A 16442-nucleotide genomic window follows, 5' to 3' on the forward strand; every position below is an offset into this window, starting at 1 on the left:
CTGTGGGCTTGTTGATAGAGTGGGCAGTCCAACAGAATATGGGTAACAGAAACTGGAACCTGACAATTCTCAGAGTGAAACAGGTCACCTCTCCATGAGATATCCGTGAGTAAGACGAGTGCAACCTATGCGAAGACGAGAGAGAGTAGTCTCCCAACCTCAACACTGATGACAAGAAGACAGCCAGAAACCAATACTTGGTTTAATAGAATGTAATTTGTTATGTAGCAGATCAGACCAATGTTGTTGCCAATGGGTGTGAATGTGGGTAGCAATTACAGCAAAATAGTCTGTGAATGGAACACCTCTATATGAAACTGGGAGGCCGTGTACTGCTGACCGCACAGCAGTGTCTGCCTGTTCATTGCCCTGTACATCAACATGACCGAGGACCCAACGAAAAACAATATCCTTGTGCTTGCTAGATACGGCATAACCAAAGTTGAACATTAAAATGGTATAAAATACCGACAGTTTGTTAGGTAAGACACATATGCAACAGTTAGGTATCTTTATTTCGAAACGTTTCGCCTACACAGTAGGCTTCTTCAGTCGAGTACAGAAAAGTTGATAGAAGCAGAAGAGACTTGAAGACGATGTAATCAGTCCATCACCCTTAAAGTTTTGAGGTGGTCAGACACTGCAACACAAGGGTATCTTGGTACAGACCTGAAATCAACTTCGACAACCTCTACTAGTGAGAACGGCTGGATTTGAGAGGGACCTGACCTCCCAAAGTGACCTACGTCTCACCTCCTGGCGCTATATAAGGCTCCATCCTGTCACTTCAACTTCATATTGTTTCAGACTACGGAACAATGCTCTTCTCCAGACTGAGGGACTGACCATCTCAAAACTTTAAGGGTGATGGACTGATTACATCGTCTTCAAGTCTCTTCTGCTTCTATCAACTTTTCTGTACTCGACTGAAGAAGCCTACTGTGTAGGCGAAACGTTTCGAAATAAAGATACCTAACTGTTGCATATGTGTCTTACCTAACATAACCAAAGTTGGATACAAAGAACCAGGTGATGAGGTGTATCAAATTTTCTTAAAGCCTGTAAAGCACTAAGGGAGTCTGAAACTTCCACAACTGGCATGCTGCTCTTACCTGTATTTTTTTGTACCTCTGTTTGTATGCTTAAATTACTAAAAACTGGTGACTCAGGCATAGATGCAATATGGATAAGTGCTACGAGAATGGCATACAATTCAGCCATAAAAATGCTAGCCGAGGATGATAAATGCCCTCGCATGACGCTGTCTGGAAACATTGCTGCGAATCTGACGCTGTCAGAAGACTTGGAACCATCGGTGTGCACTGCGATGGCATGAGAATGAGATCGGAAGTGGCTAAGAAAAAGAGTGAGAAGCCATCGTAGGCAGTTGGGCTTTCGTGCATGGCAGTGAGAAAGAACAGACACAAACCTTTGGAACTTCCCAAGAGGGTAGGGAAAAGTGAGATGGTACATGAACATAGAAAGGTGGTAACTGAAGAGAAGATGAGAGCAAATGTAGGTGAAGAGAAAAGGGACAGAGTAAACACGAGTGATGAACAAATACAATTTTATGTAAGCATTTAGCAGCTGCTTTACTTACAAGAACCAAGCCAGCATGTGGACTCAACTAGTAAAGAAGTTTGCTGTTGCATCTTAAGTTAAAGCAGGATAGTATGTGGTATACTCTGGAAAACTTTCAAATTACAGTATGTATTCCATTAGTCTTCAACAGCCAAACCCCACAAGGGAAGTTTCTTGACAGCAGAGAAAGACTCTCAATCCTAAGCACTGTACCTGCTCTTCCCTCACAAAGATCAAACCTAATAAATGCTTCACTTTGTCACAGGCCCTGGATGACCCTTATGGGTTTAGTGCTCTCCCATTAATATAATAATGTAGTAATTAATTAGCCAAAAAGGAAGTGATCTAGAGGTACTAAGTAAGTATTAAATTCACCAGTCTTTTTTTCAGGATGACTGTTATGAACTTCCTATCTGGGATGATTTACAAAAGCCAACATCCACAAGTTAATACATACATGTATGTGAATTAGGGTAACAATTTGTTACACAATAGTTTCAAGGTAAAATTTGTTAATGTAATGTGTTCCCTACCACAACATGAGTTACGGTGATGATAAATCTTGGAAGATGCTACACACTCATGGTTTTAAGTGTGTTTTGTATCCTTTGTCATATTTTTGACATAGGGGCCACAAAGATGCAGGATGCTTTCTGGACTATTTAGGAGAGGATAAGGAGGTAAAATTGCATCATATACAGTAGAACCTCTGCTTATGAGTTTAATCTGTTCTGTGATCTAGTTCATAACCCAATCTGCTTGTATGCTGAGTCAATTTTCCTCATTTAAATTAAATGAAATGCCATTAATCCATTCCAGTGGAATTCCTGCTCTCAGGAGGCAGGACAAAATACTTCAATATAACGCTAATATCAACTCTATGGCGTATTTATCTATCACAATTCATCTAATATGATATAATAATATAAATAACATAGAAACCTGATATATACTCTAGAATGAATAAAATATGTCATTATGTGACAAGTGGTGGCGGCCATTCCTGCTCTCGCTGTGAAAATATCTTCCCAAGCTTCCCCTTCTGAGGTGTTATTATAGAGAAAATGGAGTGTTTTGAGGCTAACTGCACTAGATTACTAGTTTCATAAGGAAAGCACTGAAATAAGAAATACAGTGGACCCCCGCTTTACGATCAGCTCCCAATGCGACCAATTATGTAAGTGTATTTATGTAAGTGCGTTTGTACGTGTATGTTTGGGGGTCTGAAATGGACTAATCTAATTCACAATATTCCTTATGGGAACAAATTCGTTCAGTAATGGCACCTGAACATACTTCTGGAATGAAATAATACCGTAAACCGGGGGTCCACTGTATTGTATAATAATATAATAAAACATAATAGAGAACATAAAGAAATAAGCTGATGTAAGTACAGCATTTACCTTGGAGAAGAGATGTTGGCAGAGATTGATGGAGGAAAAGATAAGCAGAGTGCCGTATGCTGTCAGTGGCCCTATAAATCCCAACAACACCACCACCACCACTGGAGGAGTTCATTTTATTTCATCCTTTTTCTATCGCTTAATCGCTTGACTTACTTGCTACACTCTTAATGCTGCACTTTATCACTGAACTTAATTGCTACAATTTTTTTTTTCACTTCACTTGTCACTGATTTTTGGCTTTTTCACCACACTTTCATCTATAGGGCATTTCAATAAAAACCTGTCCAAGGAAGTTTGTTTCATCCTCCCTTTCAGAATGTTTCGGAAATGAGTTTGGCAAATGTCATTACACAGCTCCAACACACGACCAGCTGCAACTTTCTCTGGGTGTTTCCTTTCAATGAAGTCTGAAAGTCTCTCCCAGATTCCCAGCATTTCCTTTATCTTGTAGAGATAATCTCCTCCACATCTGGCACCTCTACGGTACAAATGTCCTGCAAAACCTCCTGATACTGCTGCATATGTAGCTCATCTAACTCTTCCGTCGTCAGCTCCTCGGAGTGCTCCTCAATGAGAACGTTCACATCTTCTTCATACACCTCCATGCCCATGGACTTTCCAAGGGACACAATCTCCTTCACCACTGCCACTTTGGGTCTGAATCCTTCAAAGTCCCTTTCGGACACAACCTCAGGCCACAGCTTCTTCCACGCGGAGGTCAAGGTCCTCCTTGTAAGACCCTGCCAGGCCATATTTATAATTCTGAGGCATATCATGATGTTATAGTGGTCCTTCCAGAACTCTCAAAAGGTCAAGTTGGTGCTCTATCACGTCAAAGCAGCGGTGGAAGAGGTGCTTGGTGAAGAGCTTCTAGAAATTAGAAATCACCTGCTGGTCCATGGATTGCAGGATAGGGGTGGTGTTGGGTGGAAGGTAGAGAACCTTTATAACCTTGAACTCTTCGAGGATGTCATCTTCGAGGTTCGGTGGGTAAGCAGGTGCATTTCCAGGACGAGAAGGGCTTGCAGGGATAGGTTTTTTTCTTGGAGATACGTCTTAATGCCAGGACCAAATACCAGGTTTACTCACTCCACAAAGAACTGCCTGGTGACCCATGCCTTCTGGTTTGCCTTCCACATAACCTGCACTTTTTCTTTTAGAATCTCATGTGACTTAAGGGTTTTTCTGAATGATATATGAGCAGTGGCTTGATCTTGCAGTTGCTACTCGCAGTGGCGTACAATGCGAGGGTTAACCTGTCCTTTATGGGTTTGTGGCCGTGCATCATCTTCTCTGCATCTACGTAAGTCCTCCTTGGCATCTTCTTTCAGAAGAGTCCTGTCTCGTCACAGTTGAAGACTTGCTGAGGGATGTATCCTTCAGCTGCTATCACTTCTGCAAAATTTTTGAGAAAATCCTCAGCTGCCTTCACATCAGAGCTCGCTCCCTCACCATGCCTGACAACAGAGTGAATGCCGGTCATCCTTTTAAACTTTTCGAACCAGCCCCAGTGGCTTTAACCCTTAAACTGTCCAAACGTAGATCTACGTTTTTTCAACATTTGAAAGTATGTAAAAAAAGTCATTTTTTTTTTTTACATTTGAAAACATGTGAAAAAACTTTGATCTACTTTTTTTTTTTTATACACCTACCATCCGTCTTATGACCTGCTCGACTTACGACCACTCGACTTACGACCGTGTTTTTTATGCCAAATTTCTGGGAAATAAACAACTATTTGTGTTGTTTTTTATGCCAAATTTCTGGGAAATAAACAACTATTTGTGTTGTACACAGTGTTTATCCTAAACCTTACAGTATAAAATACAGTGCTAACAGCATAAAAAGTAAAACATGAAATACCAAAATAAAACAATAAAATAAAGTCATTACAAAAATGTTTTGTTGATATTCAGTAGTAAAGTTCGATTTACAACCATTTCAACTTACGACCAGTTTCTCGGAACCCAACTCGGTTGTAAGTCGGATGGTAGGTGTATTTGAAAATAGTATGTAAAAAAATGTAGATCTACTTTTGGAGCACTACGCATGTGAATGTAGATCTGCTTGGACAGTTTAAGGGTTAAACGACTTTTCCAATGCCTCATCCGCTGAAGTGCCTAGGGTCTTCTGCAGTAAATCAGTGTAAATGCCTCGTGCCTTCTCACAGATGATACCCTTAGTCACAGTATCTCCTGTTAGCTGCTCCTCCATCAACCACATCAACAGCAGCTTCTCCATCTTTTCATGGACAGAGGTCCGCTGCTTAGAAATTACTGTAACACCCTTTGCTGGCAATATAGCCTTTATAGACTCCTCCTGCTTTAGTACTGTACATGTTGCAGAAGTGCTACGCTGGTACTCCCTGGCCAAGTCCACTACCTGCACACCTCGCTTGTGTTTATCTATGATTTCATGCTTTACTTCCATGGACATCATCCTCTTTTTCTTCTCAACACTGTCCTTTGCATTTACTTTCTTAGGACCCATGGTTAGAAAAAAGAAATTTGGCAAAATAACTTCACAAAACGTAAGCAAAACACGAGAGAAATCCTTCCACCACGAGGTAAGCACGTGCACTGGTGATGGTGAGCATTGTTGTGGCAGCGTTCTGAAGCTCACTTGTTATTATAGTATACGTATTATAATTATTATTATAGTATTATTACAGTGGAACCTCAAAAATCGAACTGCTCCCAATTCAACCAATTACGTAAGTGTATTTTTGTAAGTGCTTTTATAAGTGTATTTTTGAGGGTCTGAAATGGACTAATCTAATTTACATTATTCCTGATGGGAATAAATTCGTTCGGTAGCGACACTTGAACAGCCTTCTGGACCGAAGAAAGTTCTATATTTGAGGTTCCACCGTATATGTATTATTATATTATTATTATTATTATTATTATTATAATGGGGAAGTGCTAAACCTGTAGGATTATACAGTGCCTGTGGGGGGGAGGGGGTGAAAGGTATTCAGGCTTAATTTAGGGAACTGGAGCACAGATACAATTCCCTAAATCAAGGGCCCCTCACCAGTGTCAAGGAACCTCCCCTGAGGGGAAAGCTCACAACCTGAATTTTGGCTCATATCTAGGAGCAGAAAAATCGACCGAGCAATGGCACATATCCTGAAAAACTCGCATGGTGGGGCACTCGTAAGCAGAGGTTCCACTGTATATAGATGGGCAAAGTGTAAAATAAACCCAGTGAGGAGTAGGGGTGCAGTGGGGACAAAAAGGGAACACTGTATCAACATCTGGGGTCCCAGACTATTCAACATCTTACCAGAAGATATCAGAAACACGGCTGGAACAAGTGTAGAAGCCTTCAAGAGGAAACTGGACAAGTATCTTTGCCAGGTGCCAGATCAACCAGGCTGTGATGGATATGTAGGGCAATGGGCCTCCAGCAGCAACAGCCTGGTTGACCAGGCAAGCACCAGACAAGCCTGGCCCATGGCTGGGCTCAGAGAATAGATAAACTCTCAAAACTCTTCAAAGGTATATCAAAGGTAGAATACATTATTACTTCATAACAAGAGAACTTCCATTTAAAGAACTGATGCCAAAAAATCTATTACCACTCCACTTGTTAAATAAATGCATGATGTAAATGCAGGGTTCCCTCTACATCATTGACATCAATGATTTGAAGATAAAAATGACAGTGGAAATGAAAATAAATGGTATGGTGATACTGACAAGATGTGGAAAAAGACACTTTTTACTGTACAGTTCAGGACACTTATTAATGAAAACACTAGAAATGAAGAAACTACCTGTGGCAAAACATTTTCTTAAATATATGTCCCAAACTGATAAATTAGACACACATGTAACACTTGGGTATCTTTATTGAGGAAATGTTTCACCACACAGTGGCTTCATCAGTCCATACAAAGGAGAACGGGGAAGAACAGGAGTAGTTTGAGGTAATCAGTCCCTCAGCCTTGAGTCATGTGGTCAGTCCATCAATCTTGAAAAGAATACAGCGTATGTGCGAAGAAGTAGCTATTATACCATAGGCAGGAGAGGTGCAGCAGTCGTAGGTGGTATCACATTTGTCCACTGTGGAAGTAGGTCATGCCCAAGGGTTAGGCAATGAATAATTCCTTCTCCTGCCTAAGGTATATAAGCTACTTCTTCACACATATGCTGTATTCTTTTCAAGATTGATGGACTGACCACATCGACTCAAGGCTGAGGGACTGATTACCTCAAACTACTCCTGTTCTTCCCCGTTCTCCTTTGTATGGACTGATGAAGCCACTGTATGGCGAAACGTTTCCTCAATAAAGATACCCAAGTGTTGCACGTGTCTAAATTTTCAACTTGTCGGTTCTCTGAACCATTCATCTACATTCATGTCCCAAACTGTATGCAAGTGTCTTCATATACAATGGAAATAGTCACAAGAAAACTGCAGCTTCACAGTTATCATATTCACAAAATGTATCAAACCTGTATGAGTCTTGGAGTGCTACAAGGTTAGGTGGAGTTATCAACAAAGGGAAGTAATATGATAAACAAGCGAATGAGCTATACCCTTGATACCTTTGATATACCTATGAAGAGTTTCAAGAGTTTCACTACTCTCGGACCCCAGCCATGGGCCAGGCTCATCTGGTGCTTGCCTGGTCAACCAGGCTGTTCCTGCTGGAGGCCCGCTGCCCCACATATCCACCACAGCCTGATTGGTCTGGCACCCGGTGAAGATACTTGTCCAGTTTATTCTTGAAGGCTTCTACACTTGTTCCAGCTGTGTTTCTGATATCTTCTGGTAAGATGTTGAATAGTCTGGGACCCCAGATGTTGATACAGTGTTCCCTTATTGTCCCCACTGCGCCCCTGCTCCTCACTGGGTTTATTTTACACTTCCTCCCATATCTCTCATTCCAGTATGTTGTTATGGCAGTGTGCAGATTTGGGACCAGGCCCTCAAGTACTTTCCAGGTATTATCATGTATTTCTCTCTCCTCTGCTCCAATGAGTACATGTTCAAGACTTGAAGGCATTCCCAGCAATTTAGGTGTTTTACTGGCTCAATGTGAGCCATAAACGATCTCTGTACTTGTTTTGGTTCTGATATTTCTCCTGCTTTGAATGGGGCCGTCGGCACTGAGCAATATTCTAAATGAGGGAGCACTAGCGATTTGAAGTGTGTCACCATCGGCATTATTTCCCTTGTTTTGAAAGTTCTCAATACCCACCCCGTTATCTTCCTGGCTGTCGTGATCTTTGTCTTGTTATGGTCTTTAACCCTTTGACTGTTTCAGTCGTATATATATATGTCTTATGAGCCACCGTGTTTGACGTATACATACTCAAAAATTCTAGCGGCTTCAAATCAAGCAGGAGAAAGCTGGTAGGCCCACATGTGAGAGAATGGGTCTGTGTGGTCAGTGTGCACCATGGTCTCATTTGATAGAATGGAAAACATATTATAGAAATAGAGGTGATTTTGATTGGTTTTACAGTGGTCCCTCGCTTTTCGTAGTTCTCGGGAATCATAGATTTCGGAGATCATAGGGATATTTTCGTATAAACATGGGCTCGCTTTTCATAGGTTGACTCAAATTCAAAGTTTATTCTCTATAAAGATTACAATGTTGAATTTACAGAATTTGGTTGTTGTGTGGTTTACATGTAGTTAAATAATGATTACAGAGTGTACCACAAGAACGCCTAGCATGGCTAGGCATTTCAGGCAGACTTAATTTAATTCATTATTTTAAAATATTACAAATTATGAGGTAAGTTGGTATTATGGCTAAGTGACTAAATACTAGTTTGTGAGTTTAGCAATGTGAATGCTTTTGTTTTGGCACAGTACATAGTTTCAGTATTGGAGTATCATAGGATTCATTATTTTAAGATTGAGATTAATATTTCTGTTTATGGTCAAATGGGTGAGTGAGTGTAAGTGTGAACCACCAGGTGGTATTCGTGTAGTTAGTTGATGGGGTTTATCAGGGAGATAAGATGTTTTCTAATGGTAGTTTTGAAGGTGATGAATGTGTCTGCAGTTCTAGAGCTCTCAGGTAGGGTGTTCCAGATTTTAGGGCCTTTGACATACATTGAATTTTTGTAAAGGTTTAGTCGGACATGGGGAATGTCGTAGAGATGTTTGTGTCTGGTGTTATGCCTGTGGGTTCTGTCACAACTATCAAGAAAGCGTTTTAGGTCAAGGTTGATATTGGAGTTTAAGGTCCTGTAGATGTAGATTGCACAGTAGTAAGTGTGGATGTACTGAACAGGGAGTAAGTTTAGATCTATGAAGAGTGGGGGGGTGTGTTGCCAGGGATGGGATTTAGTGATTATTCTTACTGCAGCTTTTTGTTGGGTTATTATTGGCTTTAGGTGTGTTGCTGCAGTTGATCCCCAAGCACAAATAGCATAGGTGAGGTATGGATAAATAAGTGAGTGGTATAGTGTGAGAAGGGCATTTTGCGGCACGTAGTATCGTATCTTGGAGAGGATCCCAACTGTTTTGGATACTTTTTTGGTTATGTGTTGGATATGGGTGCTGAAATTCAGGTTGTTGTCAAGGTATAGGTCTAGGAATTTGCCCTCATTATGTCTGGTAATTAGAGTGTTGTCGATCTTAATGTTAATTTGTGCATCTCCTGCTCTGCTACCAAACATAATACAGTGGACCCCCGGTTAACGAACTTTTTTCATTCCAGTAGTATGTTCAGGTGCCAGTACTGACCGAATTTTTTCCCATAAGGAATATTGTGAAGTAGATTAGTCCATTTCAGACCCCCAAACATACACGTACAAATGCACTTACATAAATACACTTACATAATTGGTCGCATTTGGAGGTGATCGTTAAGCGGGGGTCCACTGTATAGTAGGTTTGGTAGCAGAGCAGGAGATGCACAAATTAACATTAAGATCGACAACACTCTAATTACGGGACGCGTACGCACAGTGTGAGCCGGGGCGGCAGCCAGTCTGGCATTGTTTACCAGTGAGCGAAGGTCCCCTCACGTGCTCCCACGAAATATTTCATAATATTCCACTCATTTTAGTGCTTGCAAGTACTAAATAAGCTACTGTGGATCCAAAGAAAGCTCCTAGTGCCAAGCCTGTGGTAAAGAAGGTGAGAAATACGATTGAATTTAAGAAAAACATCATTGAACAATATGAAAGTGGCACAAGTGCAGCCGAACTGGCCAGGATGTATAAGAAACCCTACACAACCCCATGTTCCATAGTGGCCAAAAAAAAAGGAAATCAAGGACGCTGCTGTTGCAAAGGGGGTAACTATGCTGACAAAAATGAGATCACCAGTACTCAAAGAGGTTGAGATGTTATTATTGGTGTGGATAAATGAGAAACAATTAGTAGGAGATACTCTTATGACTTCGATTATTTGTGAAAAGGCTAGGCAGTTGCACGACGATCTGGTAAAGAAATTGCCTGAAAATAGTGGTGATGTGAGTGAATTTAAGGCCAGCAAAGGTTGGTTTGAGAGATTTAAGAACCGTACTGGCATACACAGTGTGGTAAGGCATGGTGAGGCTGCCAGCTCGGACCACAAGGCGGCTGAAAAATATGTGCATGAATTCAAGGAGTACATAGAGGCTGAAGGACTGAAACCTGAACAAGTGTTCAATTGTGACGAAACAGGCCTCTTTTGGAAGAAAATGCCAAAGAGGACCTTCATTACACTGGAGGAAAAGGCAATGCCAGGACACAAGCCTATGAAAGACAGGCTGATGCTCATGTTCTGTGCTAATGCTAGTGGGGATTTCAAAGTGAAGCCATTACTAGTGTACCATTCTGAAAATCCCAGAGTGTTCAGGAAAAACAATGTTATGAAGAGTAAATTGTGTGTGTTTTGGAAATTTAATAGTAAGGCATGGGTCACGAGGGAAATTTTCGTTGAGTGGTTCAATGAAGTGTTTGGCCCTAGTGTGAAGAATTACCCCCTGGAAAAGAAATTGGATCTCAAGTGCCTCCTAGTAATGGACAATGCACCTGCTCATCCTCCAAACTTGGATGACCTAATTTTCGAGGAGTTTGGGTTCATCACAGTAAAGTTCTTGCCCCCGAATACCACTCCTCTCCTCCAGCCCATGGACCAGCAGGTCATTGCAAACTTTAAAAAACTCTACACCAAAGCAATGTTTCACAGGTGCTTGACTGTGACCACAGACACTCACTTGACCCTAAGGGAATTTTGGAGAGAACACTTCAGCATCCTCCATTACATAACCCTTATAGGTATGGCTTGGGAGGGAGTGACCACCAGGACTTTGAACTCTGCTTGGAGAAAATTGTGGCCAGATTGTGTCGACAAGAGGGATTTTGAAGGATTTGGGACTGACCCTGATGAGCCTATGTCTGTTGTTAAATCAACTGTGGCACTGGGGAGTTCCATGGGGTTGGATGTGAGTTTGGAGGATGTGGAAGAATTGGTGGAAGACCACAATGAAGAGCTCACCACTGATGAGCTGCAAGAGCTTCAGCAGGAACAGCAACAGATCGCAGCTCAGAATCTTGCTGCAGAGGAGGATTAAGAGAGATGGAAGAAGGTGCCCTCTTCAGAAATTAAAGAGATTTTTGCTATGTGGGGTAAGATGGAAAGCTTTATGGAGAAACATCACCCTGACAAGGTTGTTGCAAGCCATGTTGGCAACATGTACAGTGACAAAGTCTTGGGCCATTTTAGGGAAGTGTTAAAGAGATGCCAGAAACAGAGCTCTCTCCACAGTTATTTTGCGAGACAGTACTCCAGTGACTCTCAAGGTGGTCCTAGTGGCATTAAGAAACAGAGAAGAGAAGCAACCCCAGAAAAGCAATTGGTACCTGAGGTGTTGATGGAAGGGAATTCCCCTTCCAAACTATAAACAATCCAATCTCTCTCCTCCTCCAGTCTCCCATACACTAAGAATTATCTCCAATAAAGGTAAGTGTTATGCTGTTAATGTTTCATTCATCATTTCCCATTGTATTGTTTATGTACTACATGTATATTTCATGTAAAAAATTTTTTTGTTTCAATACTTCTGGGTGTCAGGAACAGATTAATTGTATTTACATTATTTCTTATGGGGAAAATTGATTCGCAAATCGTAGATTTCGTTAATAGTAGCAACTCCAGAAATGGATTAACTATGAAAAACGAGGGACCACTGTACTATGAAAAGAACCTTGAAATGGAGCTCAAAGTAGGGGAAATGTTTGATTTTTGCCGATGTTCAAAAGTACAGTAAGGCCCTGCTTTATGGCGTTTCGCCTTACGGCGTTCCGCTAATACGGCGATGTCAAATTATGACCAAAATTTGCTATACGGCAAGCGGTCTTTCAAATACGGCGCCCCCCACCCGGTTTGTTTACATTTTCTGCGACCTCATCTATTATGTCAGGAAACTTTCCAAAATTTCAAGTGTTTTAAAGTTACTGCATATTTTATATGTACTCTGATAATTATACTTAAGTGTACCTGTACTTAAATATACTTACACACTGTGCTGGTGTGCAGGTACACATTAAAATCGCTGTCTCTCTCTACTCATGACGCCAATACTAGGTAATAATAACCACTCTGGCACACTAAATGTCTTATTTTACATCAATATAGGCATTTTCATTAATCCATCTATGATATTTTCCTCAAAATTATATATGAAACCCATTACATAGCATATAAACATGATACACTCACAGAATAAAAATTGACGTAAATATGAGATTTGTTTACCAAGCAGCTGTGTAGGTAGTGTCGGAAGAATTATGTTTTCTCTAGTCAAACTGGGGGATAACTGTAGAAAAATATTCTTTTCGTATACCTTTACTCTATATATAGCAATTCACGACCCTTGTGGGTTTAGTGCTTTTTATAATAATAATAATAATAATAATATTAATATTATTATTATTATTATTATTATTATTATTATTATTTTCATTCACTCTAAAAATGGTGTGTTGCTGTTTGTTTATTCTGAACTAACTTGTACAACTTGTACACAGTGTAAGAGTATTTGTATTGTGAGGTGATTATTATTATAATAAAAAAAATATTGAGGTAAATGTTTTACAAACTCTTACAAATGGACGTGAATGAACTAAAAGAAGACACATATTAATAAGCATTTATTTCGCCTGACCAAGTGATCGTCCACTACCTGTTCAGTTTGTGTTCTTACATTGTCTCAACTCTGTATCTCGTTCTCTCTCTCGTTTACTCTTTCGTTAACTAGTTGGCTCTCATTGACGATGGCATCTAAGGTTAGCTGTGATAAAAAGAGAAGTCGTAAGCCTCTTGCTTTAAGTGCCAAGTTAGAGGATGATGGTGTGCCATTCTGATTTTATTCAATAAGCACCCAGCCACTCACCTCTCACACATTAATATTAATATTTTAAGGTAAGTAATAAGTGTACTCTGTGTGTATCTTACCTTTTATTGTGTTTTTAATGCCTATTTCTATTGCTAACTTAATATAATTTAGTGTAAACTTGTTGTCTGGCATTTACTGCATATTTTATATGCTCTGATAATAATACTGTGGACCTGTGTGGTAGCCGGGTGGAGGGACAACATTACGTTTTCTCTGCTCAGCCATCAGAGAAAACGTGTATGAATCTGCGTTGGGCCCAGTCATTCCCCCACTCCGCTTTTGTTTACAATTTTCGGCATGAATTATTCATTACTTCTACCTTAGTTTATGATGGCATCTAAAGGTAGTTGTTAGAAATGATTAAATTCAGTGAACAAGGCATGTCGATGTTAATAATATGGCTCTGGGCCACAGTGTAGGTAGCCGGTAGGTGCAGCCCAGGCGGGGCTACACCTACCGGCTACCTACACTGACTTCCTACAAATAAATACTACTCACCTCTCTTCCTATATTAAGACCACATATTTTAAGGTAAATAATGAGTGTACTGTATGTGTATTTTACCTCTCTGGGATGTTTTAAATATCGTATATTAAGTATGAGACGGGGAGCCAGGGCTACCTACACCTGGGTTACCTGCACCTGACTTCCTACAAGTACTACTCATCTCTCTCCCTACATTAAGATTACAAATACTTTAAGATAAGTAATGAATTTACTGTGAATGTATTTTACTTTGTGTGTTTTTAATGTCTGGTTCTATTACTAACTTAATATAATTTAGTGTATAATTGTTGTCTGGCATTTATATGCATTTATAAATGGAAAAAATGGCGTTTTTCCTTCTGGCGATGTCTGCTTTCCGGCGACAGCCTGGAACCTAACCCACCGTATAAGTGGGGCCCTACTGTAAACAAATGATGTCATTGTCCAATAAATGTCCAACTAGCCATTCTGATATGCAGTCACAAATGGGTTGACATTATTTATACAATTATTACAATATTGCAGTAGTCTGCATAACAGTAAATCTTTTATTTTTTGTCTGAATAAAAATTCAAAATAGAAAGCAAGAGTAATAACAGAGGCGCCTGGAGACGTGACTGATTAGAAAGAAAATGTTATTTTAGAGCCATGAATGTCTACACTTCATTTTGGACCCTATTTTGAAATTGGCATATTTTTTAATTTGCGGGAAATTGGCCAAATTGCAAATTTCTGACCACGTTATTGGGTAGTTGAAATTGGTAAATGGGCAGTTTCTTGCACTCAATCGATAGAACAAATGGAGCTCTAAAGAAATAGCTGTGAGTTTGGTCGACTGGAACAATGGAATTAGCCGAAAATAGGGCTCAAAGTGGGTGAAATCGCCGATTCGTAAATATTGCAGATGTCGCTAACTTCGTGAGAGTGTAATTCCATAGGTTTTCCATCAAATTTTGTTCTTTTAGTGTCATTACCATCGGGAAGAATTTTCTATCATTTCATAAGAAAAAAAAATTTTTTTCGAAAAATTTTCGACACCAGGTGACACCTCAGGATTTGGGATTTCGACAGTCAAGGAGTTAAAAGAAAGGTCAGCAGACATAATTATTCCCAGGTGTTTTACGTGTTCCTTTCATTCTATTTGGTGACCCTCTTGAGTTTTGCAGTGTTCCTTTTGAGTTCTTCATTGTTTCCATACCTAAGCAGCTGGAATTTATCACCAATGAACGTCATGCTGTTCTCCACTGCCCACTACAAAACCCTGCTTATGTCTTCCTGTAATTTTTCAGTGTCCTATACCATAGTGACTTTCATGCTTATCTTAGTGTCATCTGCAAATGATGATACAAAAGTGTGATGGGCATTTTTATCTATGTCTGCTATGAGGATGAGAAATAGCAGAAGTGCCAGGACAGTGCCTTGGGGCACTGAGCTTTTTACCTTGCTGATGCTGGATCTTGTTCTGTTTACTACTACTTTTTGTGTTGTGTGTGTTAGGAACACGAAAATCCATCTGCCTACATTCCCCGTAATGCCCATGGCCCTCATTTTGTGCGCTATCACTCCACGATCGCATCTGTCAAACGCCTTTGCAAAATCCGTGTATATCACATCTCCATTTTGGTCGTCTTCCAATGCCTCCATAATTCTGTCATAATGGTTCAGCAGCTGTGACAGGCATGATCGGCCTACTCTAAAACAATGCTGGTTCGGATTATGCTGGGTGTGCTGGTCCATGATTATTATTATTATTATAATCAAGGGGGAAACGCTAAACCCGGAGGATTATACAGCGCCTGGGGGGGGGATGTGGAAGGCATTCAGGCTTAATTCGGGGAACTGGAGCACAGATCCAATTCCCTAAATCAAGAGCCCCTCACCAACATCAAGGAACCTTCCTTGAGGGGAGCTGGTCCATGAAATTTGTAATCTGCCGTCTCATCACTCTTTTCAAGATTTTTATGATGTGAGAAGCTAGGGCTACTGATCTGTAATTTTTATCTAGTGCTCAACTACCTCCCTTATGCAAAGGAGCTATGTTTGCACTCTTAAGGCCTCTGGTATTTCACCCAGATCTAAGCTCTTTCTCCAAGGAATACCGAGGCTCGTGCTAGTGGTACTTTGCACTTCTTTATAAGTAGAGCATTCCATGAATCTGGTCCAGGTGCTGAGTGAGTGGGCAGGTAGTCCTTTTTTTTTTTTTTCAAAATCTATGGGATCTGTACTAATGTCAGTTGATCTGTACGGCCTTCTGCTGGAGTGAAAAATATTTCTGCATTTCCTACCTTGCTGTCATTTAGTGGGTTGCTGAACACCAACTCATACTGCTCTTTCAGGATTTCACTCATTTCCTGTTCACCATCAGTATATGAATCTACTTTCAATAATGGTCCAATTCTACAGGTAGTTCTTAGCTTTGATTTTGTATAGGAATAGAAATATTTTGGGTTTCATGCAATATCCTGTATGACCCTTTGTTCCCTTTGTATTTCTTCTTTCGATCAAACAAGCTCTCAACAAGCCTGCTAGATGCTCAAGCCCCTATCACTCAAAGCCTTCTTTACCCCCTTTCCCCAACTGTTCCTGGGATGACTATTTTTTCTCCTACC

Source organism: Cherax quadricarinatus, chromosome 58 (assembly GCF_038502225.1).
Source record: "Cherax quadricarinatus isolate ZL_2023a chromosome 58, ASM3850222v1, whole genome shotgun sequence".
Taxonomy (NCBI): domain Eukaryota; kingdom Metazoa; phylum Arthropoda; class Malacostraca; order Decapoda; family Parastacidae; genus Cherax; species Cherax quadricarinatus.